Source organism: Amborella trichopoda, chromosome 8, assembly GCF_054954075.1.
Source record: "Amborella trichopoda isolate Santa Cruz 75 chromosome 8, AtrichopodaSantaCruz75HAP2 v2.0, whole genome shotgun sequence".
NCBI lineage: Eukaryota > Viridiplantae > Streptophyta > Magnoliopsida > Amborellales > Amborellaceae > Amborella > Amborella trichopoda.
In genome coordinates, this window is record NC_142343.1 from 11,711,841 (window position 1) to 11,727,554 (window position 15,714).

The following is a 15,714-nucleotide window of genomic DNA, read 5'->3' on the forward strand; positions in this document are numbered from 1 at the left end:
AATAAGGTTCATCATCAGGTTCTTCACTAATCCTCTCATAGTCCTCCCCAAGTTGAGTGAAAATGGTAGGTGGTCTCTTTATTCTCTCACTTCGCCTGAGTGGGATAGTTTCAATTTCTTTGGTAGGCTGAAACTCATGGAAGTCTACTCTCTTTTGGGTTGATTCTCTCTCAAGGAATTCATCTTCAAGAAAATGGGCATCAAGGCTTTCAATCACAATATAATTCAAGAGGTTATAAACCTAAAACCCTTCCCATGACTTGGGTATCCTATGAAAACACATTTTATGGTTTTAGGATCAAGTTTGGACCTATTTTGGGATGGTATGAGAATATGGGCTGAACATCCCCAAACCTTGAGGTGCTTTATTAAGGGAGGTCGGCCCATGAAAAGTTGGTAAGGAGTTGATTGAATTTCTTTGGTGGGAGTCCGATTAAGGACATATGTGGCAGTTAGAATTGCCTCCCCCCAAACCTCTAATCCAAGATTAGCGGTACTCATCATACTTCGCACCATCTCAACTAGCGTCCTATTTCTTCTCTCGACAACCCCAATTTGTTCGGGTGAGTAAAGCAAGGTGGTTTAGTGGACATTCCTATATTGGACACAAAGATCTTGGAATGCTTGGGAGGTGTATTCCCCACCCCTATCTGATCTACGGTTTTTGATGGTTTGATCTAGTTGGTTTTCAACTTCCACTTTATATTGTTGGAATTTAGTTATGGCTCCACTTTTGTTTCTCATGAGATATATGTGACCAAAACGGGAATGGTCATCAATGAATGTTATGAAGTACCTCATGTGCCCCATGGTAGGCACACTCATAGGTCCACACACATCCGAGTGGATTAGTTCTAAATGGGTGTGGGTGGTGGTTTAGGCCTAAAAGGCATGGGGTTAACATGGTTTGGTGGGTGGGCATGGGTTTTACGAGGGTAAGGGCTAAATGGATAAAGGGAGTAGGATTTTCCCTTTTGCTTCCCCTTCCTTTTCCATTTGCCTTTCCCTTTCTTTTCGTATTCTTAGCATTATTACTTCCACTCATTCCCACATTACATGTATTCACCATAAAAGAGTTAGGAAGAGAAGAAGAGATAGGAGTAATGAGTAAGGGAGTGGAAGAAGATGAGGGTTGGTGAGATTTTACCATATGGACAATTGAAGATGGTCCATCCATTGCCATCCTTCTTTGCTCTTCCCCTTCCATGAAAAATTCAATCTCCTCCACTGTTGTAGGTGCATATTTGGCCATCAAATTGGCTACAAAGGTCTCTCATGAGGGAGAGATCGAAAGCACTAACATCATCTTTTGTGTCACCTCATCATCTGAGTGACCGGCTCTCCCACTCTCTCTTATACAACTCTTGAACTCTCTTAGATGATCACCCACTTTGGTGTGATCATCCATTTTACAACACATGAGATTCCTCATTCTAATGATACTTTGAGTTTCATTTGGTGTGTCATATTTCTTTTTCATGCTCTTCAAAAAATCTTTAACACATATGGAATTCTCATACTCCTTAACGAAGGAATCACTCATGGTTGCAAAAGTAATATCCATAACCCTTTAGTTTTTGTTATTCCATGTCTCATATGCATCCTTAACAACTTGAGGAGCATTGATTGTAGGCAGATTAGGTGGTCTAGAAGTCAATAATGGCAATAGACCATCTTCATGAAACACATAACCAATTTTCCTTTTCCATTCGGAGAAATTGGTTCCATTGAACCTCTCCTCCGTAAGCACTTCGGTGAGTATTGAATTGGCTATCATGGGTTCCTATTTGGCACTCTATAATTCATCTAAAGACCCTAAACGAGGTTGTAAATGAGCCTAGCTCTAACACCAATTGATAATGCATACAAAGACTAGAGAAAATTTCCAAGCCTAAAAAAAGGCAAAATGGACACCTTCAACAAGCCACTTTACAATCCTTTTACATAACAATTATAATCATTTCTAGCCTTGTATAACCACTATAAATATACGCAAATACCAACCCCTTATGGGGAAATTACATATAAAACAAGACTAGCTTATGAATTACACTTTCATAGCACAAATTACATAAACTATGTCCCAAAGCTTAAATACATCATGCAACTAATCTAAACAGAATTCTAAAGAATAAAATCTTTAGACAGGGAATTAGAAAGGAAAATTAAAGTAAACTGGGAATTAGAAAGGAAAATTAAAATAAGGGAATTAGAAGGAAAATTAAAATAAGGAAGTCATGTTTCGAACCCCTTGTGCCAGGGCCATGCAATCAGGCCCTATAAAGACTTAATTTTGTCCCTTCGGATTGTACAAAAGTTGTTCAATCTCACAAGAGTGTCGAATCCAAATGGGAAAAAATTACACACCTTAAAATCACTTCTTAAGATCTCATCACACAGGCATTATCATCCAAAATATAATGCAAAAGGTTTGAATCGAATCGGATAAAGAACAAGAGAGTCATGACTAAACTACACACTGTGGTCCCTCGGACCACCAAAACAGTCTTGTATGGAAAGATTATGAACCCCCATAGGTACAAACATGATAAAAAAGTTCTGAAAATGGAGTGACACTCTAAGACTAAATTATTTGATGGGTTTGAAGCAAAGTAATTAAAGGATATTATGCATGGTCATAGATTCTCGTGCATGTAGGCTATAACTCATGAAGAACCATGCTGTAAATACGCATGATGACAGAGATGATCAAATGGGGATTTTAAGATCAATGAAACTTTTTCAAATTGAAAACTCTAGCAAATATAGATGCCAAGGATATGATCTTATGAGAAAAGAAAATTCAATGGAGTTTACCTTGATAAATGAACACTATGGACTTAAGCATAAGAAAGGAGGACCACCATCAAGATCACCATTAATGGAACTCTAAAACCTCTCTCTCTTCAATTTTTTCTCACAAAACCTTAGAAAAAAGAGGGGAGAAATTTTTTTCCAAAAAATGGTTCAAGAGTTGAGATAGTTAGGGTTTGAGATCTCATGATATGCTTTTATAACATGGGTGTAATTTTGGATTCAATCAACACACTTGATTCACTAATCCAAAGGCACATGAGAGGCTAATGTACCTAGTCACACATCCCCATCCAACCACTAGGATGAAAGGATGAGATTTCACACAATTATTACTCACCCTAACCCTAAGTTATGCCACTTTACCATTTTGTCCTTGGCCCATAATTTTGTTCCAATTGTATCCAATGTGGCCTTAAAAAATACCCTTATTTTTTTTTAATAATATACTAGAGTAGATAACCACAAAGGCTACAGGGCAAATAAGTAATTGGTAAAGCTCACACATGTGGAGATATTCTTCTTTATCAAAGCCAATCACTTTGTAGATCTAAAATTTCAAACTAATCAATTTAAAGATAATGTCCCCTTCACACATGTGTGTGAAGATATTTTTCAACTCAAAATTGAAATTTTATTTTCTCTTTAATATCAAATAAGTTAATTAATTAAACTTCACACATGTCATGCATGACCCATGTGTGAGTTAATTAAGACATATGATAAAAAGGGGGCCTTAATTTATAACATTATATAACAAGACACCATAACACAACCCCGTATAAAACAAGCAACCAAATGCCAATCTAGTCCCCTACCTAGGGATCAGTGCCCAACTGGGCAACGATCCTAGAGTGAGGTGTGGGGTGCCAGATGGCAACCCTATGGCCACTCGGATGCCATATGGCACTACCAGGTCAATACTAAAGTGGAATTTGAGCAAAACAGTATGAATTATTTTTTTTGCAAATAAAATTTCAAAAAAATATCTAAAATTCGCAATAAATATTTAAAATATTTTTGGGCAATTATTAGATTTTTCTCATCATTAGAAAATCAGACAAAATGTATAATGAGATCTCAAGTTAATAACTATAGGTATCAGAGTACTCCATTGGGCTAGTCTTGAATGATGTTCCGTCGAGTCTCAGATTGACCCAATAGACTTATGTTTCATAGTTTAAAGCAAGAACACATAATTGACCATATCAAATCCACTGAGCCAGAGCTTCTGATCATTTGGCTCTCAGTGGATTACAGGTGTACCCCTGTGGGACATGATCCAACGCAATTATTGGGGTCCTCTTAAAGCACATGTGCACTGGCTCTTCCAAACTCGGATAATGCATTTGGAAGATTGGCTTTCCGTACGAAATGAAAATACACATGCCATGCAATGGGCTCGTGAAAAAATACAGACTTATGTCCCATAAATCTTGACCATTCTATATAAGGCGAATACTCAATAAGTACTCGGGTTCTATTTTTCTCATTTGGATTCTTCAAGCCCAGACTGATTGCAGCTAAACATGAGGCTAACTTAGAAAATCCTGATTAGGAAGTGATTCTCACACCTCCTTGATAAATTGCTTTCTCAACACGTGAACTCTCGATACCTCATACGTACTCGGGGTAAAAGAATCTGAGCTCCATGTCGCAAGACGCCAAGATATCAATCTCTTAATCGCTCCCATTGAATGAGAGACTACTTGAATTTAGGCCTTAATAGGCCATATTTCCAACAATCCAGAGCATTAAAATATGATTTTTAAGAAAATTTAATAGATCAAAAATAAATAAAAGAAGCAAAACAGTAAAAAGAAGAAGAAAGAGAGAAGAAGATACCTAACCGGGCCGGATGGCCCAGGATTCTCTAGCCTTCGGGGGCTCACCCATATCAGAACCAGTCCTCTTTGATTCGAATTTTGACCAGTAGATCTTTGGTGTAAATGGTTAGATTTAGGATTGTTGTGCCTTAATTCTAGTTTTGATCTAGAAGTTTTGTGCCTTGTGTCTAGGTTTTCTCAGTTTTGGGGGTTACGACTTTAAGAGGCTAGGGTTTCTATCTTCTTTAGGGTTTTTAATCTAGAGATTTTTTTTAATCTAGAGATTTTTTTAAATCTAGAGATTTTTTTAAATTCTCTAGGTCAGGAGGAGAATTTTCTTAGTTTTCTAAGGGTTTTGTGATCTCTAGAGGTTGAATATGAATTCTGTTATTTTCTCTAATTTTTTGGGATTTTTAAGGATTTTTTCCTAAATTTTTAGGAATTTTTTAAGGGTTTTTTATATTTTTGGTATTTTTTGGTAATTTTCCTAACTTCAAGAATTTCTAAGGTTTGTTTTGGTATCTTCTTCTCTCTCCTTTTGGGTTAGGGAGAGGGGGTATTTATAAGATTCAACTTGTGATTTTTTCTTAAATTTTTTAGATTTATCTTGAAGTTTTAGCCTTATCAAATTATAGAAAACGCATTAATTACATCATCAGATGTGTTTACTGCATCATCAGCCCACATCTGGGCCTGTCGGACCCGTTACAGCTCGACCCGTGGCTCGACAGTTGGGTCTCACAGGGACTAAATTGTCATGTGTTATATCTTTTTATCCGTAGGTCTAATTCAGACGATTCTTGGACCGTTGGAAAGCTTTTGGGCTCTACTTCAAATTGGAATAGGATTTGTATAGTTTTGGGTTAATTAAATTGGGTCTACTAGGATAATATGGTTCTAAGGGTTCAGAAAACCATACAGATTGCCAGATCGTAAAATGGGGGGTCTACAGTTGCCCCTCTTTGGCACTCCTTGTCCTTCGAGGAACAGGTGAGTGGCAAAGAAGAAGACACTTTGGCTTTCCCTGTCCTTCGAGGAGTAGGTGAATGTCAAAGATAAAGCAGACATTTTAAATTTCTTCCTGAGGTCACGTAGTCAGGAGGCACACCAACTTTCCCTTCAAGTCATTGCGCTCACCGAGCTCACTCACCTAGGACATTTTTCCTCCTAGGGTTTTCAACATGAGATGTCGGTGAGTTACACAAGTTTGAAACTCTAGTTGGATTTTCTAGCCATGCCACTTAACTTCAGGGGTTTTCTAGCCTGGCATTTTCTTTGATCTCCTTAGGTTTCCTAAGGGTGTCTATAGGAAAAGGTTTTCTATAAGAAGAGACTTGTTTGGCTGAAATCGAAGTGAGAGACGAGGCAGCAACACGGCAATCGCGGCAACGTGATAATCATCATATATGGGTGTCCAAGTTCTTTCATTTTTTTTAAGACTTTTTTTAGAATTTTTTTAAAGTAGGGGGAGATTTGAAATAGAACCCAGAGCAAGAACAGGTTACGATTTTAACAAAGAAATTAAAGTTTTTCAAAAACAAAAGACATATAGTGAAAATTTTGAAAAGAAAAAGATATTTCGGAAAGCAAAGTTGGTTAGCAGTTTTAACTCCTGCAACCATAGAGCCCTTTAAGTAGTTTAGTGTTAAGCAGCAATGGACCATAAACCCGACCCTTTTACGTCAATACAGAGATAGACGGAATCCATCGAATAGAGTGGTTGTGCCCTGGATACACCTGACCTTTTTGTGTCATACGGGGTAAGACAGTACTTGCCTCGACTCTTTTATGTCGTACGAGTTTGACGTTTTTCCATCGAACAGGGTGGTTGTGCCTGGATACACCCGACCTTTCATGTCATACAGGGAAAGACGGTACCTGCCTCAGCTCTTTTACATCGTACAAGTTTGATGTTTTTCCATTGAAATAGGGTGGTTGTGCCCTAGATACACCAGACCTTTCATGTCGTACGGGGCTGGACGGTTCCTGTCTCGGCTCCTTTACGTTGCACGAGTTTGACATTTTTCCATTGAATAAGGTGGTTGTGCCCTATATACGCCCGACTTTTTATGTCATACAGGGCTAGACGGTCCTTGTCTCGGCTCTTTTTACGTCGCACGAGTTTGACGTTTTTCCTATCTCGGATCTTAATGTCGCACGAGTTTGACGTTTTCCCGACTCGGCATTTTAACATCGCAAGAGTTTTATGTTTTTTTTTTTTTTTTTTTTTTTTTTTTTTCTCTGTCTCGCCTCTTTTATGTCGCACGAGTTGACATTTATCATGTCTAGGCTCTTTTACGTTACACGAGTTTGATGTTTATCCTATTTGGGCTCTTTTATATCGCACGAGCTTAACATTTATCCTGTCTCGATTTTTTTAATGTTGCACGAGATTGACGCTTATTCTGTCTCGGCTCTTTTACATCGCACGAGTTTGACGTTTATCCTGTCTTGGCTCTTTTACGTCGCACGAGTTTGACGCTTTCCAAATTGGACTTTGGGACATCGTACGCACGCACGGGGATGAGCTTACCTCATTTGCCCCTCAAGGGATCCAGTAGAGAGAAAAATACTCCCAGACTAGCCAATATCATCATTGGCAAGGTTCACCCATCTCCGATATGTGGTAGTTGGTAGTTATACTCATACAATCATGGAGTGCCTGGCTAGCTTCAAGCCTTCATAACAGGCGTAGGAAGTTGGCTTCGAGAACGAGACCAGATCGACTAACAGTTCAACCTCTTGTAGTGATGGAGGAAGTCCTTTCTACAAGGGTCTTGGAAATGGAGGGTTTTAACAATCAGATTGAAAAAGCACTTTTAAAAGGGACAGGTCTTACAGTTTTGACACCTGTGCCTCTTTAGTGGTAATTTTACCCAAAGATGATGAAAGGATTTCCTTGTGGGATCGTGAAAAATCAAAAGACTTGAAGCTGTCTTTTTACCTTTGGAGCTTTCATCCTATGCTTCGCAGGTCCATGAAGAGTTCTCTAAATTCTTGCTGAGCTTCCATCTTGGAGAGGTCCCAATATTCTTCTAGGATTCGTCGAAGTCACTTCGGTTTTTCATTCATATCACGCTTCCCCATCTTTTTGAGTTGGTTATGTTGGGAACCTACAGGGTTTAGGAGGAGTCTTCGTCCTCAGAGTCTGCTTGTGCGGTATTGTTGGAACTTGTAAGTAATTGTTTGTACTTGAGTGTTTTTGAATCAGAAGCTCCTTCTTGGAGATTTTTTTTTTTTTTTTTTTTTTACCCGTGATGCCCTTTCAAGTTTTCACCACGTCCATTTTTTTTTTTTTCGCGTGAAGCCCTTTTAGGTTTTCACCAAGTCTATTTATTTATTTATTCTTTTAGCCGTGATGCCTTTTTAGGTTTTCACCACGTCCATTTTTTTTTTTTTTTGCCCTTTCAGGTTTTCACAACTCTTTTGAGCCCGTTACAGGTAGTATTTTCTGAGATACATCATATTGATGGGGTCATTGAGTTCACACCCCTCCCAATTCTTGATTATGTAAGAATTGCCTGCGTGCACTCGGGTGACCATGAATGGCCCCTCCCAATTAAGTTTGAACGTGCCTAAAGGGTGTAGATTTGTAAGAGTCTAGAAGATTTTATTGAGTACCATGTCCCCTTCCCTTAACTGTCGAGGAACAACTTTACTTTGGTATGCCCTCTCGATTCTACACAGGTAAGCAACAATATTTTATGTTGCTTGTAGTCTTCTTTCATCCAAATTAACGAGGGCAGTGATTCATGTTTCGATCTTTTGTTCCACATCTGAATCTTTATGAATAAGCACTTGGAGAGACGGTATCTCAACTTCAATGGGTAACACTGCTTCCATACCATACACCAATGAGTACGGGGTCATGTCAGTAGGAGTCTTCTCAGTTGTACGGTCGGCCCATAGCGCGTCATTTAGCTTTTCATGCCAATCTTTGCCACCTTCTATTATTCTGTCTATAATTTTGAGAAGTTCTTTGTTTGTAGCCTCTGCTTGTCCATTTCCTTGAGGTAGTAAGGTGTGGAGAATTTTTACGTTATCCCAAACTTTTTGCACACCGTAGAGACCTTTTCATTTTGGAGATTGGATCCATTGTCAGTTATGATTGACTCAGGAACACCGAACCTGAATACAATATTATTCTTTATGAAACGGGCAACATGTTGTCCCTCAATTTTGACAAAATGATGTGGCCTCTACCCATTTAGTGAAGTACTTTGTAGCCGTTAATATAAAATGGTGGCCGTTTGAGGCTTTTGGTGAGATCATTCTGATGATATTAAGACCCCACATGGTAAAGGGCCATACAGGTGGTGTTGAGTTGAGTGGTATGGATGGTGCATGGATGAGGTCTCCATAAAGCTGACATTTGAGATACCTCTTTACGAACTTCCAACAATCTTCAGCCATGGTGGTCCAGTAATAGCTTTGGCGCCTAATTTTCTGAGCTAAGGCGGCTATGCCAGAATGACCTCCTTCATTGTGTAACTCTGTCAGTACTTGGTTGATTTCTAGCTGATCAAGACACCGTAGAATGATGTCATTGAATGACTTTTTGAACAGGAGATCACCTCTTAATAAGAATCCCATAGAAAACCTTTGAACGGCTTCTTTATCCTTTTTGGTGGCTCCTTCAGGGTATAACCTATCTTTCAACAAGGACAGAACATTGTAGAACCATGGTTTTACCTTAACTAGTGCATCTGAAGCCACGAGAGACACTTCCCATTATTTTTATTTTCTTGATCTATTGCTTCTTCGATACTTGGTAGGGAAGGATCTTGTTTGTTCCTGATATAGAATGGCAGCGTAGTGATTTCTGGAGAAATATCAACGCAAGGGCGTCGATGAACCGATTATTTTCCCTAATTACATGCTAAAAGGTGATTTTCTTGAAATATGAATTATCTTTTCCACCTTTTCTTGTTAGGGCTTGAGCTTTTTTTCTTTCACCTTCCAAATCCCTAGAACTTGGTTTATGATGAGTAAGGAGTCACCAATCACTCGTATTTGTTGGATTTTCATTCCTATAGCGTTCTCAAGCCCAGCTATTAAGGCTTCATATTCAACAACATTATTAGTACATGGAAAATTCAATTTGATGGCTGCTGGCAATAAAATCTTCTCGGGTGAGCATAGTATGACTCCTATACTTGACCCGTATTCATTCCTTGCACTATTGAAGTATAGCTCCCAAATTGATTCCTCAATTGTGAAGAGGTTCTCATCAGGGAGATCTGTGTTGACGAAGTGTTATCTGGCAGTGCGTATTCGGCTAAGTGGTCAGCAATGGTTGTCCTTTGATTGATTTTTTAGTGATATAATCGATCTCGAACTCGCTCAATAGCATTCTCTACTACACCAAATGTCCGTTCAGGACTGGTCTCTCCAATAGGTACTTGAGTGGATTTATTTTTTAGATGAGCTTGATTGAATGAGATAAGACCTAATGTCTTAACTTCTGCATGGCCCACACAAGCGTCAAGCAATGCTTTTCCACATCCGTGTACCTTGTCTCATAGTCCACCATAGTCTTGCTGATGTAGTATATCGTTTGTTCTTTTTCATGGTCATCGTATTATCCTAACATTGCCCCCATGGTCTTGTCTCTCACTGACAGGTATATGAACAGGGGTTTGTCTGGACTAGGAGGACTAAGGATGGGAGATTTGGTGGGGTACTTCTTGATTTGATCAAACGCTTCTTGGCACTCATTATCCCATACGAATGGGGTATCTTTCTTGAGTAGTTTATTAAACGGTGCACACTTGTCTGCTAGTTGTGAGATGAAACGTGTTATGGCTTGTATGCGACTTTGTAGCCCACGAATTTCTTTGATGTTTTGAGGAGAAGGAATTTCAGTGATGGCTCGTAGTTTGGATGGGTCCACCTCAATGCCTCTTTGACTTACTATAAAGCCTAGTAATTTGTCGAATTCGACCCCAAAGGCACATTTTTACGGATTGAGTTTGAGTTGATGGTTCCGGAGCCTTTCAAAAATTGTTCTTAGGTTGGTGAGATGATCATGCCTAGTCTTCGACTTGACAAGTCTTTCATGATGGTGTGCATTAAGTCGTAGAAGATAGTCAATGCCCGCTGATAAGTTGCCCCTGCATTTTTGAGGCCGAAGGGCATGACTTTGTAGCAGTAAGTTCCTCTTTGCGTTATGAACGAAGTCTTGGTCTAGTGTTCTGCCATGAAGATCTAGTTGTAACCTAAGAAGCCGCCCATGAATGACAACATCTCGTGCCCCGCAGTGTTGTCGACTAAGGCATCTATATTCAGTAATAGAAAACTATCCTTTGGGCATGCCTTGTTGAGGTCTCTTTGGTCAACACACACTCGGATCCTCCCGTCTTTCTTGGGTACGACCACTATGTTGGCCAACCATTCTGAGTAATCGACAGTGGTAATGAACTTCGCTTTGAGCAGCTTGTCGATTTCTTCTTTAATTTTGAGCTCAAGGTGGGTCTTCTGATGTCAGAGTTTTTGCCTTACAGGCTTGGTCCCTTCACTGAATATCCGGTGATGTTGCACTACTGTGGGATCTAGCCCTGACATATCATCATATGACCAGGTGAAGACATCGTGATATTCCTTGAGAAATGAAGTCATAATTTCCTGATCCTCAGGAGATAGGGAGGTTCCAATCATGGTTAACCTTGAGTCCTTCAATGATGGCCGTTGGGTCACCATCGAACCTCTTCTTGAATTACTCAACATGGGAAGTGAGTTCCTCAGGTTGAGGGATTTCTTCAGACGCTTGGGTCTCTTGATCTTCGCTTTGGTCATCCAATTCGTCATATTGGGTGTTGTGCACCGTTATCAGGCTATCTTGAGTGTTCGTCGTTTTTGAAAATTCTTTTTCCTTATTATCAGTTTTATCATATTTTGATTTTTCAATGGTTTTTGAAATAACACAAGAGGTGTTCCTTATGAGACTCGCAACAGAAATGTTGGGGACTGAACGCGCAAGGTGGTTAGATGGCCACCCTGCGCCTATCCGTTTTTTGGCACCGGAACTTGAAGGAGTCGCCGGTATGCTTCCAATGATTCTCGAGATAGGGGAGTGATCGACCAATTCCGTTCCTGGGTTTGAATCGGTGGATGAGCACGCTTGTCTGTGTTAAAGTCGATTGTGCATATCTTTAAATCTAGGTCAGCAAAAAGGTATTCAATTCTCAGTTCTTATGTGTGCTGAGATGTGGAAGAGGAGTTATTCCCCGTGGGGATTCAATGTTCTTGTTAGGCCGTTTTAAAGGACAGGCATCGAGAGGATCGAGTCTTTGAATGCCTCCAGAGACAAAGCCTGGATAGCCTGAAGGCTTCATCTGGCTTTGCAATAAGGTGAGAGAACACCTGAGACCTTTTCGATCTCCGTTTTCAGTTTTGGCTTCGAATGATTTAGAAATTGCCTCCGTTATGCCTTTCCCTTGACTACCCAATCCATGACTTGGTTGGAAGCTTGGGAGAAGAGCATGTGCCAAGCTTCGAGGGGCTCGAAACCGTATCGATGTTGACATTAGATAATGTCATCCATTGATGCAAAAGTTTGCAAAATTTGAGGGACAGGGCACCAGCCTCTAAGCATAAGGTGGCACAATTGGCTTGCTCGAAGGAAGCGAGCAGGATTTCTTTAAGCTCGACTCCTACAACTAGCTTCTTGTTATGTATACTAGGATTGAGAAAAGCACGGGGTTCAGCACATACCTTTGCAACGCCATTTTTAGTTGGAAATTTGAGGTATTGATGGAGTATAAAGGCGACCACGAGGTTTACATGCATCCACGGTCTTCCTAATAGCATGTTGAAAGAAGGTTTTACGTCCAAGACATAAAACTTTATGACTTGGACGGTAGGTCCGATTTTGAGTGTGAGAGGCAGTATGCCTTCAGCTTGTCTTTTTGTTTCGTCGTATGTAGTGATAGTTAATTGACATGGCTTGAAGTCATCCGGGCTTTTGCCTATCTGCTTCATTGTTTTCATAAGAAATATGTTTAAGGATGCCCCATTATCAACAAGCACTCTTCGTATCTCATATACTTGCATGAAGATGGTGATGTGCAAAGGTTGGACTTGAAATCGGTTGAAGCTGGCTGGGATGCCATCGTCTATGAACACGATTGGTGTTAGTACCATCAGCTGGTTGATCATTCCACATAACTCATCCAACTGTGTGTTGCTCGGGATGTGTGTCTTGGCAAGGACCTTCTCGATCTAGACTCTATGTGCTGGTGAATTGGCGAGTAGCTCCAAGATGGCGATTTGAGCCTAGATCTTCCCGAGATGACCTGGTAGATCATAGGTGGTTGCAGATACTTGAATTTCCTTATTCGGCTTGTGATCTACGACCCCCGCTGGTTGTTTGGTTTTTGAGGTATTTCCCATTCTTTCATCAAGAGTATCGGCCATCAATTGAACACTCGGCCTCTTCGGGTTAAGGAGTTCGACTTCCCAGCCTGAAGCTCGATAGGGTCAGCCCTAGCAAGAGTAATGGGATACTTTAGGGTGTTGGCCCCTTGTTTGGAAGATGACGCCTTTTCATTGATCCTGAACATATTAATCTCTAGTGTGTCATCTTTGTTATATCGGTCTCATTTGGGAAGGTTATCGAGGTTTGAAGATGAAGGGCTTCCTCTTAGGAGGCTCAAAAGATCTTCTTCAGGTTCTTGAAAGTGATAATCACAAGCATTTATGAACTGACTGGGATCCTCTTCTTCGTCTCCACACTCAATCTTGTGAATGACAACATTCTGTTTCGAGTTGTCTTTAGCTCCTGGCTTTTCGGTCGTTGTGACCATATTTTTAGGGAGAGGATTTGTGAAGATACCCATATTTTGATTAGGTTATTCGACAGGTTGATTTCTAGGTGCCACAGTGATGTCCACCCTATTGATTACCCCTTGAATCACCCATCTCAAATACATGCAGTTTTGAGTATCATGAGCATGGTTTTGATGCCATTTGCATCACTTGCTCTTATCCATGACTTGAAATCGTGGTTTAGATGGTGGCGAGAGATAAACCATTTTCTTAGCCAAGAGTAACACTTTTTCTAATGGGCCTTTGAGAGGGGTGAAATTATCCTCTTGCCTTTGGTTATTATTTTGAGCGTTGGCTTTAGGTTAACCCCTTCGATTTTGATTCTGATTGTTGCATTGAGCAGCTGAACCTTGGGCCGATTAGTTAACGACGATCTCACTAACCTGACCGAAAGCATTCCCCTTGTTTTTGTTCTTAATTTGAGGAGCTAATATCGGCTTGTTGTCGGGCTTGGTGCTGAGGGGTGTCCCTCTGGCCCTTTCATGTCGTGCCACTCGCTCGATCATGGAGTCAAAAGAGTGGGGGACAACACCATGGCTGAAGAAGGTCATGTACGCGGGAGAAGCATTCTCTAAGACTATAGAGATCTTAGCTGGATCTATAAGTGGACATTCTATGACCTGCATTGCTGCCTTGCGAAATCAACCGATGAAATCCTCGAAGGATTTTCCCAGGTTTTGTTTTGTTGCACTGAGTACGCCCAGGGTGAGAGGTCTTGGTGTCGACCCACGGTAGTGAGAGACGAATAGGTTGAACATTTCGTCTGGAGTGATGTGTGGTCGAGCAAACATTGTTCTCATATGCCAGTTCAAGGCCTCATCAGTCTATGTTTGTGAAAAAGATGGCCTTCAGTTGGTTAGGCCTATCTCGCAAAGCTCGAACAAAGAGGAGGTACACGTTGACGTGAGTATCTGGATCGCTCTTCCCATTGAACTTGTTTCTAAATTCTGGGACGACAAATCCCAGGCGAAGGTCTTCCATGCCTCCAAGGGTCTCATGAACATAGGCCTTTGGGGGTAGAATTTCATGTATGCCCATTCGTACAAGCATATACTACATTGCTTTTAAGTTGTCTTCTTGTTGAGTATTTGGCATGGTAGCAGGCCCACTGGTTGGTGAGTTCCCAAGCGTAGACTGATAAGTTGAAACTTGGGGTATATGTTGGCCTACATGGGTCTGAGATTGATGAGTCGCAGTCACTGAGGTGGTTTGATACATTGGTGCCTAAGGGGCGTACTGACCCATGGGTGTCTCTACTAGTTGCAGAAATTACACGGTTTGTTGAACCGGATGAACCAGAGGGATCGATTGAAGAATCAGCTGACTCGGCTGTCCTATACCAGTAACTTGTTTGCGATCGACCCGTAAGCTGGGGCATGAACAGTGTAACCTAAGTCAACTAGACTTTTGAGGGCAGCTTGGATGCCTATCTAACCTAAGGGTCAGTTTGAGTCGACACCTCTACTTTGTACAGTGTTCAGGACATCATGAGCTGTACTATTGTGGCTTGAGGTTGGGTTAGATCCCCTAAACCTAGATGGGTCTTCATTTTGAGATCGCTGCACCTCAAAGTTATCTTGGTTCGAGTTACGGGAATTGGCTTTAGATGTTGTATGAATTTCTTCCCTCACTCGACTTCTACTTTGGTTCCCTAAAATCGCCTGTAGGACGACGCCTAGTCGGACTCCCTGACTATTCAAGGTTTTTCGGGCGGAGCCAGCTTTTTGGGCCACACATATCTCAGGATTAAGAGTGGATGCTTGGGACTCTTGCCTCTAATTGAAGACTTGGGCGTTGGATAATGGATTGTCCTGAGGTCTGTCGATAACTCCAAGGGATTGCAACATACTGGTCCCTAGTTTTGGCCAGGTTAGGCTTAGAGTCGACCGTGGAGCAATCATCAAAGTCACCTTGAGTGACTAACATGGTGATTGTTTTTGGCTAGGTTCTAAAATCTAGACTTAGGTAAGATCTAAACTCGATGACTTAGGGCAAACCTAGCCTGACACCAGGGGCAAAAACCTTAGCTAAGACCTAGGCTAAGACTAGACTGGAACATAGACTTACTAGACTCAATAGATTTGGTTTAAGACCCTAAACTAGGATAAGCTTAGTCTAGCTCTAGAGGCAACTCTTAAGCTTAGACCTATGATAGAACCTAGACTAAGATCTAAACTAGATGGTCACAAGTCTCGGCTCTGACCAAGAGTGGGTATAAGTTTGGAAGGGTAAGCAACCCTAATGTATT